Source organism: Macaca fascicularis, chromosome 12 (assembly GCF_037993035.2).
Source record: "Macaca fascicularis isolate 582-1 chromosome 12, T2T-MFA8v1.1".
Lineage (NCBI taxonomy): Eukaryota > Metazoa > Chordata > Mammalia > Primates > Cercopithecidae > Macaca > Macaca fascicularis.
In genome coordinates, this window is record NC_088386.1 from 11,948,308 (window position 1) to 11,972,012 (window position 23,705).

General features: G+C 40.4%; 1 protein-coding gene across 27 annotated transcripts in view; it reads right to left on the reverse strand.

Moving 5' to 3' along the window:
- PTPN4 (protein tyrosine phosphatase non-receptor type 4) overlaps positions 1-23,705 on the reverse strand; it is a 293,063-nt gene that overhangs the window by 176,347 nt on the left and 93,011 nt on the right. The window contains exon 1 of one of the 27 annotated variants that reach the window (XM_015431981.4): positions 895-3,033. The exons of 25 other annotated variants lie outside the window; for them this stretch is intronic. The gene's annotated coding sequence lies outside the window, so the exon portion shown is untranslated. Of the gene's footprint in view, positions 1-894; positions 3,034-23,705 lie in introns of those variants that run through there. One more of the 27 variants, XM_074008838.1, reaches the window with a different exon arrangement.

Sequence of the window (23,705 nt, forward strand, 5' to 3'; positions counted from 1 at the left end):
CTGCTTTGAAAAAGAGCTTTTTTTTTTTTTTTTTTACTGCTCCATCCAGAAGATTTAATGCATAAATTTTTTAAGAAGTCATATTCCAATTCAAAATATGTAAACTCTGGAGTAGCCAAAAGGGGTGGGAGTATTATGCTGCCTTAGGAAGGTGGATATTACTCATTGATGCAGGTATTTTAAAACACTGTAGAATGACAACAGGAGGAAAAATTATTTAACTTTGGCAGGCCCTTCCTTTTTTAAAAAAACTTAAGGTGTTGGGGAAACGTAGAAGTTAAAAAAAAAAAAAAAAAAAAACCCTTCATTTTAACCATCCTCAAAATTCAACCTAATAGTATTGTTGGTATTATTTCTAAGAAAAACAAAAGCAAAATAGAAAAGGTGACCAATCTTTGCTCCTGAATTTTTAACCTAAGAGGTAAAAACTAGATGGTCTATAAAACAGAAATCACAGTGATATCAGCAATACTAGATGTTTAAAGACAATGAAGCTGTAGCTTCAAAGTTGTGAAAGAATATTCTTTGAAACACTGACTTATATACCTAGAAAATTAACATTAAGGTAGGAGGGAAAAAAAAATCTTAAAACACTCAGGCATTTAAGGATTCAAACTTTAAAACACATAACACTCTGTCTTAAAGACAATTAGGTAAAGGAAACACACTAAACTAGAAGAAAGACTAGTATATGGGATGTTTGAATATGAGTAAGCAGTAAGTAGTAAGCAGTATGAATAATAAGTAAGCAAAATATAATAAAAATAGTATTTCAAATCAGTGGTAATAATTGGAGTTGATCTCTCATAGATTATTCATTTCAAAAGATTAAAGCTCAAAGTAAAAGCCAATGTTATATAAATATAAAAATAGTGTAAGGGAAAAAAGTCTTACTATGTTGACAAGGAGGCGCTTGCCAAGTAAAATTCCAAAATTAAAAGACAGTGATTGGGCTGGGTGAAGTGGCTTATGGCTGTAATCCCAACAATTTGGAAGGTGGGAGGATTGCTTCAGGACAGGAGTTTGAGATCAGCCTGGACAACACAGGGAGGCCCTGTTTCTATAAAAAAGAATGTTTTAAAAATTAGTGGGCCTCTTTCATTTCGTTGAGCAGTGGTTTGTAGTTCTCCTTGAAGAGGTCCTTCACATCCATTATAAGCTGGATTGCTAGGTAATTTATTCTCTTTGTAGAAATTGTGAATGGGAGTTCACTCATGATTTGGCTCTCTGTTTGTCTGTTATTGGTGTATAGGAATGGTTGTGATTTTTGCACATTGATTTTGTATCCTGAGACTTTGCTGAAGTTGCTTATCAGCTTTAGGAGATTTTGGGCTGAGAAGATGGAGTTTTCTACATATACAATCATGTCATCTGCAAACAGGGACAATTTGACTTCCTCTTTTCCTAACTGAATACCCTTTATTTCTTTCTCTTGCCTGATTACTCTAGCCAGAACTTCCAACACTATGTTGAATAGGAGTGGTGACAGAGGGCATCGCTATCTTGTGCCAGTTTTCAAAGGGAATGCTTCCAGTTTTTACCCATTCAGTATGATATTGGCTGTGGGTTTGTCATAAATAGCTCTTATTGTTTTGAGATATGTTCCATCAATACCGAATTTATTGAGAGTTTTTAGCATGAAGCGCTGTTGAATTTTGTCAAAGGCCTTTTCTGCATCTATTGAGATAATCATGTGGTTTTTGTCATTGGTTCCGTTTATGTGCTGGATTACGTTTATTGATTTGTGTATGCTGAACCAGCCTTGCATCCCAGGGATGAAGCAAACTTGATCTTGGGGGATAAACTTTTTGATGTGTTCCTGGATTTGGTTTGCCAGTATTTTATTGAGGATTTTTGCATTGATGTTCATCAGGGATACTGGTCTAAAATTCTCTTTTTTTGTTGTGTCTCTGCCAGGCTTTGGTATCAGGATGATGTTGGCCTCATAAAATGAGTTAGGGAAGATTCTCTCTTTTTCTATTGATTGGAATAGTTTCAGAAGGAATGGTACCAGCTCCTCCTCTTTGTAACTCTGGTAGAATGTGGCTATGAATTCGTCTGGTCCTGGACTTTTATTGGTGGGTAGGCTATTAATTATTGCCTCAATTTCAGAGCCTGTTATTCGTCTATTCAGAGATTCAACTTCTTCCTGGTTTAGTCTTGGGAGGGTGTATGTGTCCAGGAATTTATCCATTTCTTCTAGATTTTCTAGTTTATTTGCATAGAGGTTTTTATAGTTGATGGTAGTTTGTATTTCTGTGGGATCTGTGATGATATCCCCTTTATCATTTTTTATTGTGTCTATTTGATTCTTCTCTCTTTTCTTCTTTATTAGTCTGGCTAATGGTCTATTCTGTTGATCTTTTCAAAAAACCAGCTCCTGGATTCATTGATTTTTTGAAGGGGTTTTTGTGTCTCTATCTCCTTCAGTTCTGCTCTGATCTTAGTTATTGCTTGCCTTCTGCTAGCTTTTGAATGTGTTTGCTCTTGCTTCTCTAGTTCTTTTCATTGAAATGTTAGGGTGTCGATTTTAGATCTTTCCTGCTTTCTCCTGTGGGCATTTAGTGCTATAAATTTCCCTCTACACACTGCTTTAAATGTGTCCCAGAGATTCTGGTACATTGTGTCTTTGTTCTCATTGGTTTCCAACATCTTTATTTCTGCCTTAATTTTGTTATTTATCCAGCAGTCATTCAAGAGCACATTGTTCAGTTTCCATGTAGCTGTGTGGTTTTTTGTGAGTTTCTTAATCCTGAGTTCTAATTTGATTGCATTGTGGTCTGAGAGACAGTTTGTTGTGATTTCTGTTCTTTTACATTTGCTGAGGAATGCTTTACTTCCAACCATGCGGTCAATTTTGGAATAAGTGCAATGTAGTGCTGGAAAGAATGTACATTCTGTTGATTTGGGGTAGAGAGTTCTGTAGATATCCATTAGGTCTACTTGGTGCAGAGCTGAGTTCAAGTCCTAGATATCCCTGTTAATCTTCTGTCTTATTGATTTGTCTAATACTGACAGTGAGGTGTTAAAGTCTCCCATTATTATTGTGTGGGAGTTTAAGTCTCTTTGTATGTTTCTAAGGACTTGCTTTATGAATCTGGGTGCTCCTGTATTGGGTGCATATATATTTAGGATAGTTAGCTCTTCTTGCTGAATTGATCCCTTTACCATTATGTAATGGCCTTCTTTGTCTCCTTTGTCTCTTTTGATCTTTGTTGCTTTAAAGTCTGTTTTATCAGAGACTAGGATTGCAACCCCTGCTTTTTTTTTTTTTTTGCTTTCCATTTGCTTGTTAGATATTCTCCCAAACCTTTATTTTGAGCCTATGTGTGTCTCTGCATGTGAGATGGGCCTCCTGAATACAGCACACTGATGGTTCTTGACTCTTTATCCAATTTGCCAGTCTGTGTCTTTTAATTGGGGCATTTAGTCCATTTACATTTAAGGTTAATATTGTTATATGTGAATTTGATCCTGTCATTATGATGTTAGCTGGTTATTTTGCCCGTTAGTTGATGCAGTTTCTTCCTAGCATTGATGGTCTTTACAATTTGGCATGTTTTTACAGTGGCTGGTACCAGTTGTTCCTTTCCATGTTTAGTGCTTCCTTCAGGAGCTCTTGTAAGGCAGGCCTGGTGGCCTCTCAGCATTTGCTTGTCTGTAAAGGATTTTATTTCTCCTTCACTTTTGAAGCTTAGTTTGGCTGGATATGAAATTCTGGGGATAAAAGAGGACACAACCAAATGGAAGAACATTCCATGCTCATGGATAGGAAGAATCAACATCATGGAAATGGCCATACTGCCCAAGGTAATTTATAGATTTAATGCCCTTCCCATCAAGCTACCAATGATTTCCTTCGCAGAACTGGAAAAAACTACTTTAAAGTTAATATGGAACCAAAAAAGAGTCCACATTGCGAAGACAATCCTAAGCAAAAAGAACAAAGCTGGAGGCATTTCGCTATCTGACTTCAAACTATGCTACAAGGCTACAGTAACCAAAACAGCACAGTACTAAAACAGACAAATAGACCAATGGAACAGAACAGAGGCCTCAGAAATAACACCACACATCTACAACCATCTGATCTTTGACAAACCTGAGAAAAACAAGAAATGGCCCCATTTAATAAATGGTGCTGGGAAAACTGGCTAGCCATATGTAGAAAGCTGAAACCCTTCCTTACACCTTATACAAAAATTAATTCAAGATGGATTAAAGACTTAAATGTTAGACCTAAAACCATAAAAACCCTAGAGGAAAGCCTGGCAATACCATTCAGGACATAGGCATGGGCAAGGACTTCATGTCTAAAACACCAAAAGCAATGGCAAAAACAAAACAAAAAAATAGACAATGAGATCTAATTAAACTAAAGAGCTTTTGCACAGCAAAAGAAACTACCATCAGAGTGAACAGGCAACCTACACAATGGGAGAAAATTTTTGCAATCTACTCATCTGACAAAGGGCTAATATCCAGAACCTACAAAGAACTTAAACAAATTTATAAGAAAAAAACAACCCCATCAAAAAGTGGCAAAGGATATGAACAGACACTTCTCAAAAGAAGACATCTATGAAGCCAACAGACACATGAAAAAATGCTCATCATCACTGGTCATCAGAGAAATGCAAATCAAAACCACAATGAGACACCATCTCATGCCAGTTAGAATGGCAATCATTAAAAAGTCAGGAAACAACAGATGCTGGAGAGGATGTGGAGAAATAAGAACACTTTTACACTGCTGGTGGAACTGTAAACTAGTTCAACCACTGTGGAAGACAGTGTGACGATTCCTCAAGGATCTAGAACTAGAAATACCATTTTACCCAATAATCCCATTACTTATAACCCAAAGGATTATAAATCATGTTACTATAAAGACACATACACACGTATGTTTGTTGCAGCACTATTCACACTAGCAAAAACTTGGAACCAACCCAAATGTCCATCAATGATAGACTGGATTAAGAAAATGTGGCACATATACACCATGGAATACTATGCAGCCATGAACAAGGATGGGTTCATGTCCTTTGCAGGGACATGGATGAAGCTGGAAACCATCATTCTGAGCAAAGCATCACAAGGACAGAAAACCAGACACCACATGTTTTCACTCATAGGTGGGAACTGAACAATGAGAACACTTGGACACAGGACAGGGAACATCACACACGGGGGCCTGTTCGTGGGGTGGAGGGCAGGGGGAGGGATAGCATTAGGAGAAATACCTGATGTAAATGACGAGTTAATAGGTGCAGCAAACCAACACGGCACATGCATACCTATGTAACAAACCTGCACATTGTGCACATGTACCCTAGAACTTAAAGTATAATTTAAAAAAAAACAAAATTAGCTGGGCATGGCAGCATGCGCCTGTAGTCCTAGCGACTCAGGAGGCTGAGGTAGGAGGATCCCTTGAGCCCAGGAGTTCAAGGTAACAGTGAGTACAGTGGTAACCATTGTACTCCAGTGTCAGAGACAGAGAGAAACCCTGTCTCTAAGAAACTAAAATGACAGTGATTGGTAGAGTGGGGGTGGGGATGGGGTACATGGCCCAGCTATAATACTGTCTCCCAGAAACTCTCCTCACATATAAAAATACAGGCAGGTGGAAAGTACAAGGATGGAAAGAGATGTATCATGGAAATATTAATCAATAGGAAGAAGAGTACCAATATTAGTATCAGATAAAGTAGACTTGGGAACAAATAAAATTCGTAAGAACAGGTTAGGCATTACATAATGATAAAACGGTCAAGCCACCAAGACATTACCAATCCTAAATGTGGATGTACCAACCAACAGAGCTGCAAAAATATATGAAGCAAAAACTGTCGAACTGAAATAAAAAAAGATAAATCCCACAATTATAGGAGAGTTCAACTCCCCTTTCTCAATAATTGATACAACTAGGTAAATTAGCAAGAATATAAGAGAACTTACCAACCAACTTACCAACCAACAGGATCTAATCATGACTATAGAACACTCTAGCAAAGACAACACAATACTCATTATTTTTAAACGTCCACTGAACATTTCAAGAGAGACCATATCCTGGGCTAAGAAACAAATCTAAATATTTAAAGAACTGAAATTATGCAAAATGTATTCTGAGAACAATGGAATCAAACCAGAATCAACAACAGAAAGATAACAGAATAATCTCCAAACACGTAGAAACTAAACAAGTCTACTAATCCACTGGACAAAGAGGAAATCTTAAGGAAAAATCAAGATTCACTGACTGAATAAAAATGAAAACACAACATACCAAAATTTCTGAGACAAGATTAAAGCAGTGCTGACAGACATCTACAGCAATATATGCATAGAACAGAAAACAGGAAATGTCTCAAATCAGTAATCTAACCTCCCTCCTCAAGAACCTAGACAAAGAGCTAAATGAACTCATAGCAAGCAGAAGGAAGGAAATAACAAAGAACAGAAATCAATGAAATTAAAGAAAATAAAAAAGAGAAAATCAACAGGGGAAAAAAGTTAGTTCTTTAAAGGATCAATAAACATAATAAACCTCTAGCAAGGCTAACAAAGAAACAGAAAACACAAATCGCTAACATTAGGAATGAAACAGAGGATACCACACAAACTTTGCAAACATTGAAATGGTAATACTACAAACAACTTATTCATAAATTTGACATAAAAAGAACCAATTCCATGAAAGGCACAAACTGCCAAAATTCAGTCAATATGAAACAGAAAATTTAAACAGCCCTATAACTATTTTAAAAATTGAATTCATAATTCTAAAACTCACCCAACAGAATATTCAAACACAAAGGGTTTCCTGGGAAAATATGCCTACCATTTAAAGAAAAATTAACACAATTTCTAGATGATCTCTTCCAGAAAGCAGAATAGAAAAGGATACTTCTCAAATCATTCTATGTAGCCAATTTTACCCTGATGGAAAAAGCAGACAAAAACATAAAGAAAGAAAACTACAAACTAATATTCCTCATGAATACAGACACAAAAACACTTAATAAAATACAAGAAACCAGAATTCAGCAATATGTAAAAAGAATTACATACCATGTACCAAGCAGGTTTTATTTCAAAGGTGCAAAAAGTTTCACCCAATATTTTAACAACCAATCAATATAAACCACCTTATTAACAGACTAAGGGAGAAAAATCACATGACATTTTCAATCAATGCAGAAAAGCATTTGACAAAATTCACCACCCATTCATAATAAAAATTCTTAGAAAACTAGAAATAGGCCGGGCGCGGTGGCTCAAGCCTGTAATCCCAGCACTTTGGGAGGCCGAGACGCGTGGATCACAAGGTCAGGAGATCGAGACCATCCTGGCTAACACAGTGAAACCCCGTCTCTACTAAAAAATACAAAAAACTAGCCGGGCGAGGTGGCGGGCGCCTGTAATCCCAGCTACTACTTGGAGGCTGAGGCAGGAGAATGGTGTAAACCCGGGAGGCGGAGCTTGCAGTGAGCTGAGATCTGGCCACTGCACTCCAGCCTGGGCGACAGAGCGAGACTCCGTCTCAAAAAAAAAAAAAAAAAAAAAAAAAAAGAAAACTAGAAATAAAGGGATCTTCTTCAACATAAAAAAGAGCATCTACAAAAAAATCCACAGCTAACATCAAACTTAATGGTTAAAGCCTGAATGCTTTCCCCTATAACCAGGAATAAGGCAAGGAAGGGTATCTGCTCTCACCACTCATATGCAACATAATGCTGGAAGTCCTAGCCTATGCTGTGAGGTTAAAAAAAAGGAAGAGGACTGGGCGCGGTAGCTCACGCCGGTAATCCCAGCACTTCGGGAGGCCAAGACAGGTGGATTACAAGGTCAGGAGATCGAGACCATCCTGGCTAACACGGTGAAACCCCATCTCTCCTAAAAATACAAAAAATTAGCCATGCATGGTGGCAGGCACCTGTAATCCCAGCTACTTGAGAGACTGAGGAAGGAGAATTGCTTGAACCCGGGAGGCAGAGGTTGCAGTGAGCCAAGATTGCGCCACTGCACTCCAGCCTGGATGACAGAATTAGACTCTGTCTCAAAAAAAAAAAAAGAAAAAAGACAAAAAAAAAAGGAAAGAAAGAACAGAAAAAGAAAGAAATAGCATACAGGAATAAATCATTTGCAGATGACATAATGTTTACAAAGAAAATCCCAAGGAATCTACAAAAGCACTCCTAGAACTAGTAAGTAAGTTCAGCAATGTCACCCAATACATCAACATACAAAACTCAATTTTATTTGTATATGTTAGAAATAAATATGAGGAGTCAAATTTAAAATAGAGTATCATTTGCAACTGCTAAATAAAAAACAAAATACTTAGGTGTAAATCTAACAGAACACATACAGAACTTCTATGCTAAAAACTACAAAATGCTGATGAAAAAAATTAAAGAAAATCTAAATAAATGGAGAGACATAACTATGTTCATGGATTAGAACACTCAAACTAGTAAACATGTCAATTCTCTCCAAATAGGCATAAAGGTTTAATGTAATGTCTATCAAAATCCCACTACTTTTTTTGCAGGTAATTTTATTCTAAAATTAATATGGAAGGCCGGGAGCAGTGACTCACGCCTGTAATCCCAGAACTTTGGGAGGCCTAGGCAGGCAGATGACTTGAGGCCAGGAGTTCAAGACCAGCCTGGCCAACTTGGGAGAAACCCCATCTCTACTAAAAATACAAAAATTAGCCAGGCGTGGTGATGCACGTTTGTAATCCCAGCTACTGGGGAGGCTAAGGCAGGAGAATCACTTGAATCCAGGAGGCGGAAGCTTCAGTGAACCAAGATCGTGCCACTGCACTCCAGCTTGGGTGACAGATTTTTAAAAAATTAAAAAAGTAATATGGAAAGGCAAAGGAATCATTGTAGCAAAAACAATTTTGAAAAAGACTAAAGTGGGAGTAACTATACTCCCACTCCCAAAGAAGAATAAACTGGGAATCCCTCTCCCAGATTTTATGATTATGTACCTACATTTATCGAGACTGTGTGGTAACGACAGAAGAAGAGACACCGAGATCACTGGAACAAAATAGTTACCACACAAGTATAGCCAACTGATTTTTAACAAAGGTACAATTCAACAGAGAAAGGACGACCTTTTCAACAAACAGTGCTGAACCAGTCAGAAATTCATACACAAAATGAAAACCGAACCTCAACATAAACCTCACACCTTATGCAAAATATTACTCACTGACTCAGTTTTAAATGTAAAACCTAAAACTGTAACTTTTAGAAGAAAAGATACGAGAAAATCTCAGGGACCTAGGTATGGTGAAGTGTTCTTAGATGTGACATCAAGAGCATGATTCATAATAAAAAAAAAGGACAAATTAGATATGTCATCAAAATTTAAAACTTAAGACTGTAAAAAAGATAGTCTGCAAAACATTTATCTAACAATGGACTAGTACTCAGAATATATAATAAAACTCTCAAAACTCAACAGTAAAAAAAAAAAAAAAAAAAAAAAAAAAAAAAATTCAAATAATCCAATTAGAAAATGGACAAAAAAACATTAAAAGACATTTTACCAAACAGGATATTCAGATGGTCATTAAGCACATGAAAGGATGCTCAATCTGAGCCATTTGGGAAATGTAAATTAAGACCATTATGAGATAACATGATATACCTATTTAGCCAAAATAAAAAATAGTGGCATTTTGGTAAAGATGCTGAGAAACTGGATCTCTGACAAAATCCTGAAAAAAATACATACAATTCAAACATCCTACTATAAGTAGGACGTAGAGGAATGTTAAAAATGATGATTGTTGCCGGGCGCGGTGGCTCTCGCCTGTAATCCCAGCACTTTGGGAGGCCGAGACGGGCGGATCACAAGGTCAGGAGATCGAGACCATCCTGGCGAACACGGTGAAACCCCGTCTCTACTAAAAATACAAAAAACTAGCCGGGCGAGGTGGCGGGCGCCTGTAGTCCCAGCTACTCAGGAGGCTGAGGCAGGAGAATGGCGTCAACCCGGGAGGCGGAGCTTGCAGTGAGCGGAGATCGCGCCACTGCACTCCAGCCTGATGATACAGCCAGACTCCCTCTTAGGCCGAGACGGGCGGATCACGAGGTCAGGAGATCGAGACCATCCGGGCTAACACGGTGAAACCCCGTCTCTACTAAAAAATACAAAAAACTAGCCGGGCGAGGTGGCGGGCGCCTATAGTCCCAGCTACTCGGGAGGCTGAGGCAGGAGAATGGCGTGAACCCGGGAGGCGGAGCTTGCAGTGAGCTGAGATCTGGCCACTGCACTCCAGCCTGGGTGACAGAGCGAGACTCTGTCTCAAAAAAAAAAAAAAAATAATAATAATAAAATAAAAATTAAAAAAAATGATTGCATCCTCTTAGAATTAAAAGAATATATGAGAACAAAGGGCTCTTTAAAGCCATCTGGAGGAATGAAGTCATTACACGTTTTTCCTTTAATAAGGTATTATCTCCCTTTTTCCCAAAAAGAATGTATCGACTCACATTTTTTTTTCTATTGTATCTTCTATACGTAACTTAAGAAAATGAAGAAAAATTACTTTCATAATGGTCAAACACATTTTTATTTTACAAACTAGATCACTGGAGGAGTCTAAAATTTTCTGAATGGTATTTTTCTTGACCAGAAAATAATTACATTAAAAGCATGATCAACTCCTGATTTTATGAAGTGAAGACACAGGAAAAGAGAACCAGCACCTGAAGCTAACCCACCTAGTTAGCTTTAACAAAAGTCTTTTCCTTCATTTCTGTTTTCTGTTTCCTGGGGAAATGTTTTGGAATTACAAACCCCATTATATTCTTTCAGTTCCAAGAAGAATAAATTCTGTGAGTGAAAAAAGTGCCTAAATTAGGCAAACTTCTTAGAAAGGTGAGAATCTGTAAGCTCAATTATTTCAAATGTGCTTAGAGCGGTAGCAGACTTACAGCCAGATACAAAGGTGATTCTTCATGCTCCCAACCTAAAGTATAATAACCAAATTACCATGTTTAGTATTTCCCTTTTGACTGGCCAACTTTAAAACAAAAAATTTGCCATTACACATACATCTTATTTCTAAGGATTTTTAACAAGGGTTATCATCAACTGAAGTGTTTTTGTTTTTTTTCCAAATGTTCTACTAATTTGTTTGATAACTTTTTCTTTTTATTATTATACTTTAAGTTCTAGGGTACATGTGCATAACGTGCAGGTTTGTTACATATGTATACTTGTGCCATGTTGGTGTGCTGCACCCATCAACTCGTCAGCACCCATCAACTTGTCATTTTCATCAGGTATAACTCCCAATGCAATCCCTCCCCCCTCCCCCTGTTTGATAACTTTGGGTTGGATAGTTTGTCAATAAAATATTTCCAATACTAAGAAGCAGTCATCATTGAAATAATCACTGTTCCTGTTTTATTATAGCTTTTCGGCATTTCACTTATGGAGATTAAAAATAGCTGTGACAAAAATTAGTATCAGTAGTTTGAACTTTGCTACTACAATCTCTACAGACCAATAGAGGAACATTAAATCATCCTAGTTTCCAAAAATCTGAAGCCGAAAAATAACATTCAAATGTTCCTAACAACTTCACCTGCCATAACAACTATGAAAGATGATTGTGTAGAGCTACATTTTGGTTATCTCCTGGGTTTTATAAGGTTTATCACTCGATCAGAGAGAAGCCAAGGAGGAGCCATCAAACAATACATCCAATAAAGCATTCATTAACTATCAACAGTGTATTTTCCACTCTTCAGGTCCTGACAATCAGCACTCCTCCCAGCCTGCTTTTCTGCCTCATACTCCACTAGTTACGGCTGTGAATAAATTGGTCTGACACTATAAGCTGAGTCTTTGAAGATGAATAAACAATAGTTAATAAAACAGTATATTTAGAGAACCTATCTGAATATGGTATTAATCTATCCAAATAAATATAGACCTAAAGCTTAAGTGAATTGTCTAATCAGCTCTTGATTTTTCCATAAACTAACAAAATATTTTTAGTTACCAAGGTATCAAATATATTCCCACTTCTTGCCACATTTACTTTTCACTTCACAATGCAATAATTATTAATTTCTGGAGAATTCACTACTTGAAAATTCTCTCTTTGGGAAAAAATATGCTAAATCTTCATGTTTTAAAAGGGAAAACAAGGTCAAATAAAATTATTTATCACATCTTTACTTTTCCATTTGAAAGGTGTTGCAGCTGGCCGGGCATGGTGACTCATGCCTGTAATCCCAACACTTTGGGAGGCCATGGCGGGTGGGTCACCTGAGGTCCAGAGTTCAGGACCAGCCTGGCCAACATGGTGAAACCCCGTCTCTACTAAAAATACAAACATTAGCCAGGCATGGTGGCGGGTGCCTGTCATCCCAGCTACCCAGGAGGCTGAGGCAGGAGAATTGCTTGAACCTGGAAGTCGGAGGTTGTGGTAAGCTGAGATCACGCCATTGCACTCCAGCCTGGGTGACAAGCGCAAAACTCCATCTCAAAAAAAAAAGATGTTACAGTAAAATTGATATATATGTATAAATAGCTGCTGACAGTAGGAAAGAGCCCATTTCTTTTAAAAAGGGATTATAAATTATAATCTATAAAAATGTCCATTCCTTTAAACATATTTAATGTACCTATAAAATTGTAAATATTCTAAAAGTGTAAAAATCAAGATAAATATTTTTATGTTCACAAAATATGTAAAAAGTTATATACATTATGTTAAGTGAAAGAGTTGAACATAAATGATGTTCAAACTATAAAACATATGAACAAATACAGAAAAAGAAGCAGCGCTCAGGCAAATGCATACCATGATTGGTGAATTAAAATTCTGTGATACAATTTTTTCATATTTAAAATTCCATTAACATTATCTATTTTGTTTAATAAAAATATGCATGCTGTTTCCGACCTTCTTTTAACTTCAAAGGTCGAATGGCAAAAACTTAGTTATTTTTTCCATTACTATAAATACAGATTAAAGGGTTTAGGCCATAGAAGACAAACGACATGACCATATGCAGCAGCAGCAAGAAAGCACAAGAAAGATGGACTAAAGGTGGCAGACAATGGAGGAAAGGGATCAGCTGGATCTTCTTGACCTGATAGAGGACATCTATGGAAAACATATTTAACATCGCACTTAATGGCAAAAAACTGAACATCTTTCATCTAATATCAGGAACAAAACAAAGATGTCCATCTAATTTTACCACTTCTAAAACAACTCTGAAAAAGAAGGACACCGTAGGGGAGTAAATATACCTGATTTCAAGACTTACTATAAAGCTAGCAAAACCAAGACAATGTCATACAGGCATCAAGATAAGAAAAACAGATCAATGGAACAAAACAGTCCGGAACAATACCCACACTTTGCAAAAGGTAAAAAGGGAATTCAGTGGAGAGTGGCTAATCTTTTCTTCATCACTCTTTTGACTTCATCAAAATTAAACTATCTGCTGTTCAAAAGGCACTGCTAAGAGAATGAAAAGACAACCCAGAGGCTGGGAAAATAATTTGCAAAAGCACATAGGACTTGTATCCAAAATATAAGGAACTCTCAAAACTAAATAAAAAGAAAAAAAAAACCCAATTAAAAAAACTAGGCCAAAGATCTGAACAGATACTTCACCAGAGAAGATATACAGATGGCAAATAACCATACAAAAAGATGCTCAACATCATGAGACATTAGGCTCAGGCAAATTAAAACCATGCGATATCACTATCTACCTATCAGAATGGCAAAACACACACACACACACACAGCAGTGACAATGCCAAATGCTGGAAATGATCTAGAGAAAATACATCTCTCATTCATCACTGGTGGGAATATAAAATGTTGTAACAATGTTGGAAAACAACTGTCTTACAAAATTGAACATATTCCTGCTTTATGAGCTATCTATTGCATTCCTAGGTAACAAATGCATAGATCCACATAAAGATCTGTTTATGAATGTTTTATTATATCCCAAAACTGTAAACAAGCATCTACTAATAGATAAATTGGTTTATTCATATGTGATATTTATTAATTGACCTGTAGTATATCAGTAAAATGGAAAACAAGTAATAAAATAGAACTATTCATACATGCAACATAGACAAATCTAAAAATAATTATGAGAGAAACAAATTAGACCAAAAAAAGAGTATATACTGTACGATTCGATTTGTTTAAAATTCTACAAAACGCAAACAAAGTTATGGTGATAGCAGATCGGCAGTTCCCTGGGGATGAGAGTCCAGTGGGGGAGGTGTGGGAGAAGGGATTACATCAAGGCACAAAAAAGAAAACCTTTCAGGAGTAATAGATATGTTCATTATTTTTATTGTGGTGGTGGTTTCACGGATGTATACACATGTCAAAATGATGGCGGCGGCAGTAGGAGCAGCCACTGCCATCACGCCAGCTGCAGTGGGGAGGTCAGAGCAGTGGCAGCAGGAGCAGCTGTGGGAACAGCAGTGGCGGCAGTGGGTCCCTTGTGTCCTGTGTCCCTGAGGCAGCCACTGTGCCACCCCCACCCTTGCATGGCCAGGTAGGACCCATTTCCAGGCCCGAAGCCTCGGCAATCTTGCTCCCCACTGCATTCCAGGGGACCGCAGGCACTACAAAGGTGGTGTAGTCAGGACTCACAAGGCCGGCCTCAAGTGTAGGGTTCATTTGTGCAGGGTTTGCCTGGCTGCAGTGCCACCTGCACCTTGCCCCAACGCCTCTCCCCACCCCCGAGTCACTGCGATGGGGCTGGGCAAGTCACCCACCAGTGAGGAAGCAGTGGTGTCGGGCACAAAGAGGTGGGGACAGAGGGCCCCAAGGCAGAACTGGGCCCAGGGCAGTGCCTTGCTCCACAGAGCTGGTGGAAGCTAAGAGCAGGCGGAAGCCCCACCCTCCCAGGCATGGATATTGCTGCGAAATTTTGGGGGACCCAGGAAGGCCCCCCTTTGCCCTCACAGGCTCACAGATGTCTGCTCCCACTGCCTGGCCTCTCCCTGTTATCAATGTCAGCTCTGATTGTGGAGCAAAGTTGAGGCCAAGCCCGGTGCTGTCACAACCCAGTCAGGTATGCATATACTAGAAGCAGTACTGACATGTCAGCCCCCTGCTACCTTGGCCCCCTCTGGACTTTGGGTGCCAACGGGCACAAGACAAAGGCCAAGGAGGGGGGTGAGGGTCACTTAGCACTGGCCTGCAGGCGCCCCTTGGCACAAACTGCCTGGGCACCATGAACGGCGGCAGGAATCAGGCTCCTGGGTGGAAGAGGCCAGCCAGGTCCCCGGTAAAGCCCCACCTTCAAGTCACAGAGAGCCTGAAGCCTGGGGGCTAGACTGCTGGTCTCATGGACCAGAGTGGGAACTTGTGGTGCCTTTTCCAGTCCGCCCATGGCCACCCATGGACCAGTCAGCAAGCACTTCCCTCTGAGGCCCATAAATCCCCAGATTCAGCCAGACTCCAGGAGATGATGGGACAACCAACTGCAGAGAGGAGGTGCCCACTTCAGGGTCTCCTCTCTGCTCAGAGCTGAGGAGACGACGGGACAACCAGCAGCCAAGAGGAACTACCCTCCCTGCTGAGAGCTGAAGAAACAATGGGACAGCCAACTGCAGAGTAGAGCTACCCACTCTGTTGAGAGCTGAACACTCATCTGGACACTCTGACCACAGAGAGGAGCTGCCCTGCGCAGGTCTCCTCTGAGCTGTTCTGTCGCTCAATAAAGCTTCTCTTTGTCTTGCTCACTCTCCACTTGTCTGCATACCTCATTCTTCCTGGACACAGGACAAGAACTCAGGATCCATTGAATGGCAGGCTTAAAACAGCTGTAACACAAATGGGGCTGAAACACACCTCTTGCTCGCCACGTTGTGGGCGACAAGAAGGACAGAAGAGAGAAGGAGAGAAAAGCTGCACCCCTTCAGGGAGCCCAGACCTAGGAACTCCCCAAGCCAGGGCTGTGACACCCTCTTTAAGGCTCTGTGATTCCTGGCAACTCCAAGCTTCCAGGCACCACACTGCATTCCCCAGTGTCAGCCGTGAAGGCTGCTTATGGTATGCTTGATCCAGCTATAGCCTTGCACGGAGCCAGCACCCATGCCAACACCTGGAGTTGCACACCCTGCCACAGCCAGAGTGCCTGGCTGTGCATAGTGGCCAGACCCCAGCTCCACACACACCTGGCTGCTCCACGTCTGGCTCACCCTTGGCAGGTGTGGGATCCAGGCTGGTAGTGGGAACCAAGTGCAACCTGCCATGCCAAATGGATGGAACAAGCCCAGCAGGCCAGAACAAAACTCAGGCAAAGGCGCCACTGGCCACAGAGGTTTCCAGTTGGCTAAGTAACACCGCAAGGATCCTATAACAAAAACATCAAGTACTACACTCTAAACATGTGTCACTTATTATATGCTACTTTACCTCAATAAAGCTGTTTAAAAAAATCTGGCCAGACGCGATGGCTCAAACCTATAATCCCAGCACTTTGAGAGGCTGAGGTGGGCAGATAGCTTGAGTCCAGGAGTTTAAGACCAGCTTGGACAACATGGCAAAACCCCATCTCTACAAAAACAAAAAACAAAAATTAGCTAGGCATGGTGGCACGCACCTATAATCCCAGCTGAGACAGGAGGATCACTTGAACCCAGGAGTTTAAGGCTGCTGTGAGCTATGATTAAGCCACTGCACTCCAGCCTGGGTGAAGAGTGAGACTATCACCAAACAACAACAACAACAACAACAACAACAACAAACCCTAAAAATGAAAGAAATAAACAAACTATATGGCCAAACCACCTAAGAAGCAAAATATACATGGAGTTTTGACATTTGTGGTGGGAAGTCAGGGACCCCAAATGGAGGGACCTGCTGAAGCCGTGGCAGAAGAACATAAATTGTGAAGATTTCATGGACATTTATTAGTTCCCCAACTTAATACTTTTATGCCCATCTTTACTGCAATCTCTAAACATAAATTGTGAAGATTTCATGGACATTTATCACTTTCCCAATCAATACTCATAATTTCCTATGCCTGTCTTTAATCTCTTAATCTCGTCATCTTCGTAAGTGAGGATGTATGTCACCTCAGGACCCTGGGATGATTGCGTTAAATGCACAAATTGTTTGTAAAGCATGTGTGTTTGAACAATGTGAAATCTGGGCACCTTGAAAAAGAACAGGATAACAGCGATGTTCAGGGGACAAGGGAGATAACCATTAGGTCTGACTGCCTGGGAGCCAGGCAGGACAGAGTCATGTTTCCCTTACTGCCAAAAACGGGTAAGAGAAATATCGCTGAATTCTTTCCCCAGTAAAGAATATTAATAATTGACAGCCCTGGGAAAAGAACACATTCCCAGGGGGAGGCCTCTAAAATGGCCACTCTGGGAGTGTCTGCCTTATGCAGTTGTAGACAGGGATGAAACACGCCCTGGTCTCCTACAGTGCCCCCAGGTTTGCTTGGATTAGGAAATTCCAGCCTGGTGAATTCTACTCAGACCACTTCTCTGCTCTTGAACCCTGTTTCCTGTTAAGATGTTTATCAATGACAATGCATGCACAGTAGGACATGAAACTTCTTCAGTAATTCTAGTTTTGCCCTGGCCTTGTGACCTTGCCCTGCCCATCTGCCTTGTGATATTTTATTGCCTTTGAAGCATGTGATCTCTGTGACCCACACACTATTCGTACACTCCCTCCCCTTTGAAAATCGCTAATAAAAACTTGCTGGTTTTGTGGCTCAGGGAGCATCACGGAACCTGCCGACATGTCCCCTGGACACCCAGCTTAAAAATTTCTCTCTTTTGTACTCTTTCCCTTTATTTCTCAGACTGGCTGACACTTAGGGAAAATAGAAAAGAACCTACATTGAAATACTGGGGGCTGGTTCCGACGATATCTGGCACCCAGCATGGCTTTTTCTTTTTTCCTAAGTGCATGGGGGAACCCGATTCCCTTTGGTAGGTGCAGAGAAACGTCATTGGCTCAGTCCACAGAAATGCTTGTTCGACTCCCTGACAACTGGTGAGTCTGTGTATAGTCCAGATTAACTATCGGTCACACAGAGTCTAAAAATTATACTTATCTCTTCTATATTAAACTCCGGTTAAAACAGAACAGGGTTCGAGTGCCCATGGAAAATATGGTCACTCTATTCAGGGCAGTGGAAAAATACCACCCTTGGTCTCCTGAAAAAGGAACCTTAGATATAGACCTGTTAAAACAGGGAAGGGTCCGAGTAACCATGAAAAATATGGTCACTCTATTCAGGGCGGTAGAAAAATACTGGCCTTGGTTTCCTGAAAAAGGAACCTTAGATGCACAACTATAAGATCGTGTTGGTACAACATTCCAGGAACTGGTCTCGACAGTGAATTATGTTCCTGTCACTGTTTAGGGTGACTGGGCCTTGGTATGTGCCGTCCTAATACCTCCTCAACCTTCCTCTCCCGCATGGCCTTCATTATCTGATCAGCCTCTCCCTTCATCTACTCCTCTCCCACCTAACGATTCTGAGAATTCAATGTCTAACTCCGGTGACTTTGGATTACCGGCACCCCCTGATGATCTTATTTCTTTTCACAAAGAGCTGGTACTTGTAGCTTCCGCGCCCCAACTCAGACAGCCTGGGACCATATATAGGCTAATTCTTCTCTCTTCAAACCTCCGGAGTCACCTAATTGCTCCGGGACCAAACTACAATTTACCTATAATTCTTCAGGCCCTCCACTGTAGCCCCTCACCCTCCTGTCATTTCGGTTCCTCAACCAGTCTGCGTTGATATGCGCCACTCAATCTTATGTTTTTAATAGAATTTAAGGATGCTTGTACTCAGTTGGCCTACTTCTCCTTATGTTAAAATGGTATTACAAACTTTTTGTACTGAGGTCATTTTGCTGCCTTTAGACTGGAACCTTTTGGCAAAAGCTGTTCTAACCCCATCTCAGCATTTACAATTTCATACCTGGTGGTCAGAGGAGGCCCGTTTGCAGGCTCAGCTAAATCAGACTAATGGCATTCTAGTTACTCAGGCTCAGCTCACAGGCTCTGATAGTTTCTCTGATACTTATGCCCAATTAAACTTTGATGCTCTTACCACAAAACAAGTAACAAAGGTGTGTATGAGAGCCTGGGATAAATTATGCGCCCCAGGCCAAGATCCTGTTTCTTTTACTATGGTTAAGCAAGGTCACGCTGAATAATACCCTGATTTTTTAGCTAAATTACAAGATACTGTTGAAAAATCTGTCTCTGATGAGTGCACTCAAGGTATTCTCCTTCGTATGTTAGCTTTTGAAAATGCGAACCATGAGTGTAAAATAAAATTGCCATGCGTTCCATCCAACAACAAAATTTACCTGATCACGAGGTGTTGCCTGCATATATTAAAGCTTGTGAAGGTATTGGATCAGACACCCACAAAGCTGTTCTGTGGGCATGGGCCACGAAGGACACCAATCAAACTGGCCCCACAAATTCTTTTCTTGGAGCCTGCTATAATTGCGGTCAACTTGGTCATACCTGGAAAAACTGCACTATTAAAAACCTAAAAGCAGCCAAGCCAGCTCAACAAACATGGCCAAATGCTGCTGCTACTGTTTGCCCACATTGTCACAAAGGTAAATATTGGGCAAGTAATTGTCACTCTAAGTATGATATAGATGGAAACCCCCTGCCACAGAACCAAGGAAACGGAAGTGGGGCCAGTCCCAGGCCCCAATATCAAATGGGACGCTTCGGACTCAGACCAATGTTGCATTTCCGCTTCAGGCGGAAACAGCCCCCAGCACGAATAAATTTACCTAGAGCCAACCCAGGTAGGTCCCAGCCTCTCCTTCTGTCTCAGTACAATGCTTGTCCACCTCCGCGGTAGGTGGTGGGGCAGTCGATCTCTGTAGGACCATTCCTCTAAATTTACTACCTAACTCTGCCTTTAATTGTCCCCATGGGGTTCACTGGCCCTTTACCTCAAGGTTCGGTAGGCCTGGTGCTAGGCAGGGTACCCACCTCTGCTAAAGGGATCACCATTCATACTGGTCTCATTAATTCTGATTCTATTGATGAAATTAAACTAATCGCGTCTGCCAAGGTTCTTGTTTCTATTCCGGCCCGTGAGTCAATTGCTCAATTATTTTTACTACCTAATATCGTTTTAAACAAAGGAGATAAGACACTTGGCCCTGGGATGAGCTCTGGCAGTGAAAAGGTCGCTTATTGGATTAATGTAATTTATAAACAATGGCCCATCTGCATCATACACATTCAAGGAAAAAAGTTTGAAGGCCTAGTAGATACTAGGGCTGAAATTAATATTCCACATAACTCTTATAATGCTCCCAGTCAGCATATTATGGAAAACATGGGGTTTGTTCGTTCCTGGACTCGGTCTCGGTCCAAAACATGAAGGGATTACTAAACCCCTCCCAATTACTGTAAAAGCAGACAGACCTGGTTTAGGTTATCCTTTTTAATAGCGGCCACTGCCACGCCTCCTGATCCTATCCCTTTACAATGGAAATCTGACGTACCTGTTTGGATAGAGCAGTGGTCGCTTTCTAAAGAAAAACTGGAGGCTTTGACTCAATTGGTTTCTGAACAGTTACAACTCGGTAATGTGGAACCTTCTCTATCCCCCTGGAATTCTCCTGTGTTTCTAGTAAAAAAGAAATCAGGCAAGTGGCGGATCGTAACCGATTTAAGGGTCATTTACGCTGTAATTAAACCTATGGGGGCCATCCAATCCGGCATGCCTGCCCCTGCTTTAATACCTAAGAATTGGCCTCTCATAGTTATTGATCTTAAAGATTGTTTTTTTCATATTGCTTTACATAAACTGGATTGTGAAAAATTTGCTTTTACTGTACCATCTATCAGTAATCAGGAGCCTGCAGCTCGTTATCAATGGAAACTTCCTCAGGGAATGCTGAATAGCCCTACAATCTACCAGCTTTATGTTGGACAAGTGCTGTCACCAGTTCGAGCCCAATTTCCCCAGGCCTATATTCTTCATTATACGGATGATATTTTAATTGCTGCCCCCACTGATAAAGAACTGACTGTTACCAAAGTTTGCGCTGCCATGTTACAGAGGCTGGATTACACATCGCTCAGGATAAAATTCAACACACCACTCCTGTTCAGCATTTAGGAATGGTGGTCAATAAACAACGTATTCAACCCCAAAAAGTTCAAATTAGGAGAGATTCTTTGAAAACTTTAAATTACTTCCAAAAACTCTTGGGTAACATTAATTATTTAAGACCTACTTTAGGCATTCCGACCTATGTGCTGTCTAACTTGTTTTCTACACTGCGGGGAGATTCCAATCTCTGCATTCCCAGGACTTTGTCCCCTGAGGCTTCACTAGAATGGGAATTCATAGAGGAAAGAATCCAGACTGCCCAGTTATCTAGAGTACAGCCGTCTCAGCCTTTTCAGTTTCTAGTTTTCGCTTCATTGCACTCCCCTTCTGGGCTAATAGTTCAACATAATGATTTAGTGGAGTGGTGTTTTCTTCCTCATTCTGTGTCAAAAACTTTGTCTGTTTATCTGGACCAACTGGCCATCTTAATTGGACAAGTTCGGTGTAGAATACTTAAAATTTCCGGATTTGATCTGAATTTAATTGTAGTTCCTTTAAATCAGCTCGAGGTTCAAGCAGACTTTCAACATTCTGCTTGAACCTCTTATTCAAGCACAACATTCTGCTTGAATACTGTGGCAAATTCACTTGGCTGGTTTTATTGGCGTTACTGACAATCATTATCCAAAAAACAAATTGTTTGATTTTATAAAAATGATGTCTTGGGTGGTCCCTCGATTAACCAAAGATCAGTCCATTCCTGAGGCCATTACAGTGTTCACTGATGGCTCCAGTAATGGAAATGCTGGTTATGTAGGTCCTACAGACAGGCTTATTTCTACCCCTTATACCTTTGCTCAAAAGGCAGAGTTAATTCCTGTAATTATTGCCTTATAGGAATTCCCCAAACCTTTAAATATTGTCTCTGATTCTACTTAACATGGGAAAGAGGATATGCTTGTGTTTCACCAGATCATCAAACGAAAACCACAAGGAAAAGACGTCCGTGTCAGACTGCCCTCAGACGTGGTGAGATCTGCGCCAACTCCTCAGAAGCTGGCACACCAAATCAAAATGAGTCTAATTCAATCCTCCCTGATGGCAACGGAGACCCATCTAACTAATACCAATTCTCCTAATTACCTTTTTCTCCTTTCAAACCTAAAAATCTCACCATTTCTATTAGCCTGAAAATAACATCCCTCTGTTCTTCTCTTCCTCCTTCAGCACTGAATCTCGCTTACAATAGGTTTTAATGATTCTCCTCTTTATACTTTCTGTCTCACCAGTTTCCTCTCAAACTGATTTACCTGCTACACAAAATTATTCTTATAGGGCTTATGTGCCTTTTCCTCCACTTACTTGACCTCTCACCCGGATGGATGCTCCTGCAGAAATCTACACTAACGACAGTGTGTGGATGCCTGGAGCTACAGATGACCGTTGCCCCGCTCAACCAGGAGAAGAAGGCACTGCATTTAATGTTACCATGGGTTATAAATACCTTCCTCTGTGCATCGGACATGCACCTGGTTGTATCCATCTAGAAACCCAAGTCTGGGCTGCTTATCTTCCGGAGAGATCAGCTACAGAGAAACTGGGACATTTGGTCTCCGGTCTCTCCCTTTCTCCTTTACAAGAAATGAAAGGGGGAGTAATGGGAGATACCCCATACTTTCAATATAAACCTGCAGGAAAACCATGTCCTAAAAATTTTGAAGGCCCATCTAAAACCTTAATTTGTTAAGACTGTGTTAACACACATGCAGTAATATTAAAAAATGACTCACATGGTTTAGTAATAGACTGGGCACTAAAGGGCTATTTAAAAAACAATTGCTCCTCTGGTGGAAGGGAAAGCCTGGAGGCTATTTATTTTATTTCTCATCGGGAAAACGAGAATAATCATTCTACTTTGCAGAAGAGGTTCGTTCTTTCTCTTAAAATGGGAAGATAAAGGCATTACCCCAAGGCCTCGTAAGATAATCCCCATTCTGAGCCCACAACACCCAGAACTTTGAAAACTGGCTATTGCCATGTCTGGACTGCGAGCACGGGAAGGGGAAACTATTCTGTCTATTGTCCCCGCTACCGTCCTCTCTCAGTATCAACGTAGATTCAGACATTCCAATTTGCTTAACTCCAACCTGACTGTTCCCATACAGGTTGTGTTAAGCCTCCTTACATGCTGTTAGTGGGAAATATCAAAATTTGGATGAACAAACTGTTCAATGCATTGTCATTTATATACTTGTATTAACTCCCATTTTGACACCAAGTAAAGTGTAATGTTAGTTCAAGCTCGAGAAGGAATCGGGATTCCGGTAACTTTGCCCAGACTTTGGGAATTCTCCCCCTCAATACATTTAATTAATGAGTGTTACAGCAAATTCTAAAAAAATCTAAGAGATTTGTTTTCACTTTAATCGCCGTGATCATGGGCCTAATTACAGTCACTGCAATGGCCACCACTACCAGAATGGTGTTACATCAATCTATTCAATGGTGTTACATCAATCTATTCAAATGGTGTTACATCAATCTATTCAAACGGCTCATTCTGTTAACGATTGGCAAGCC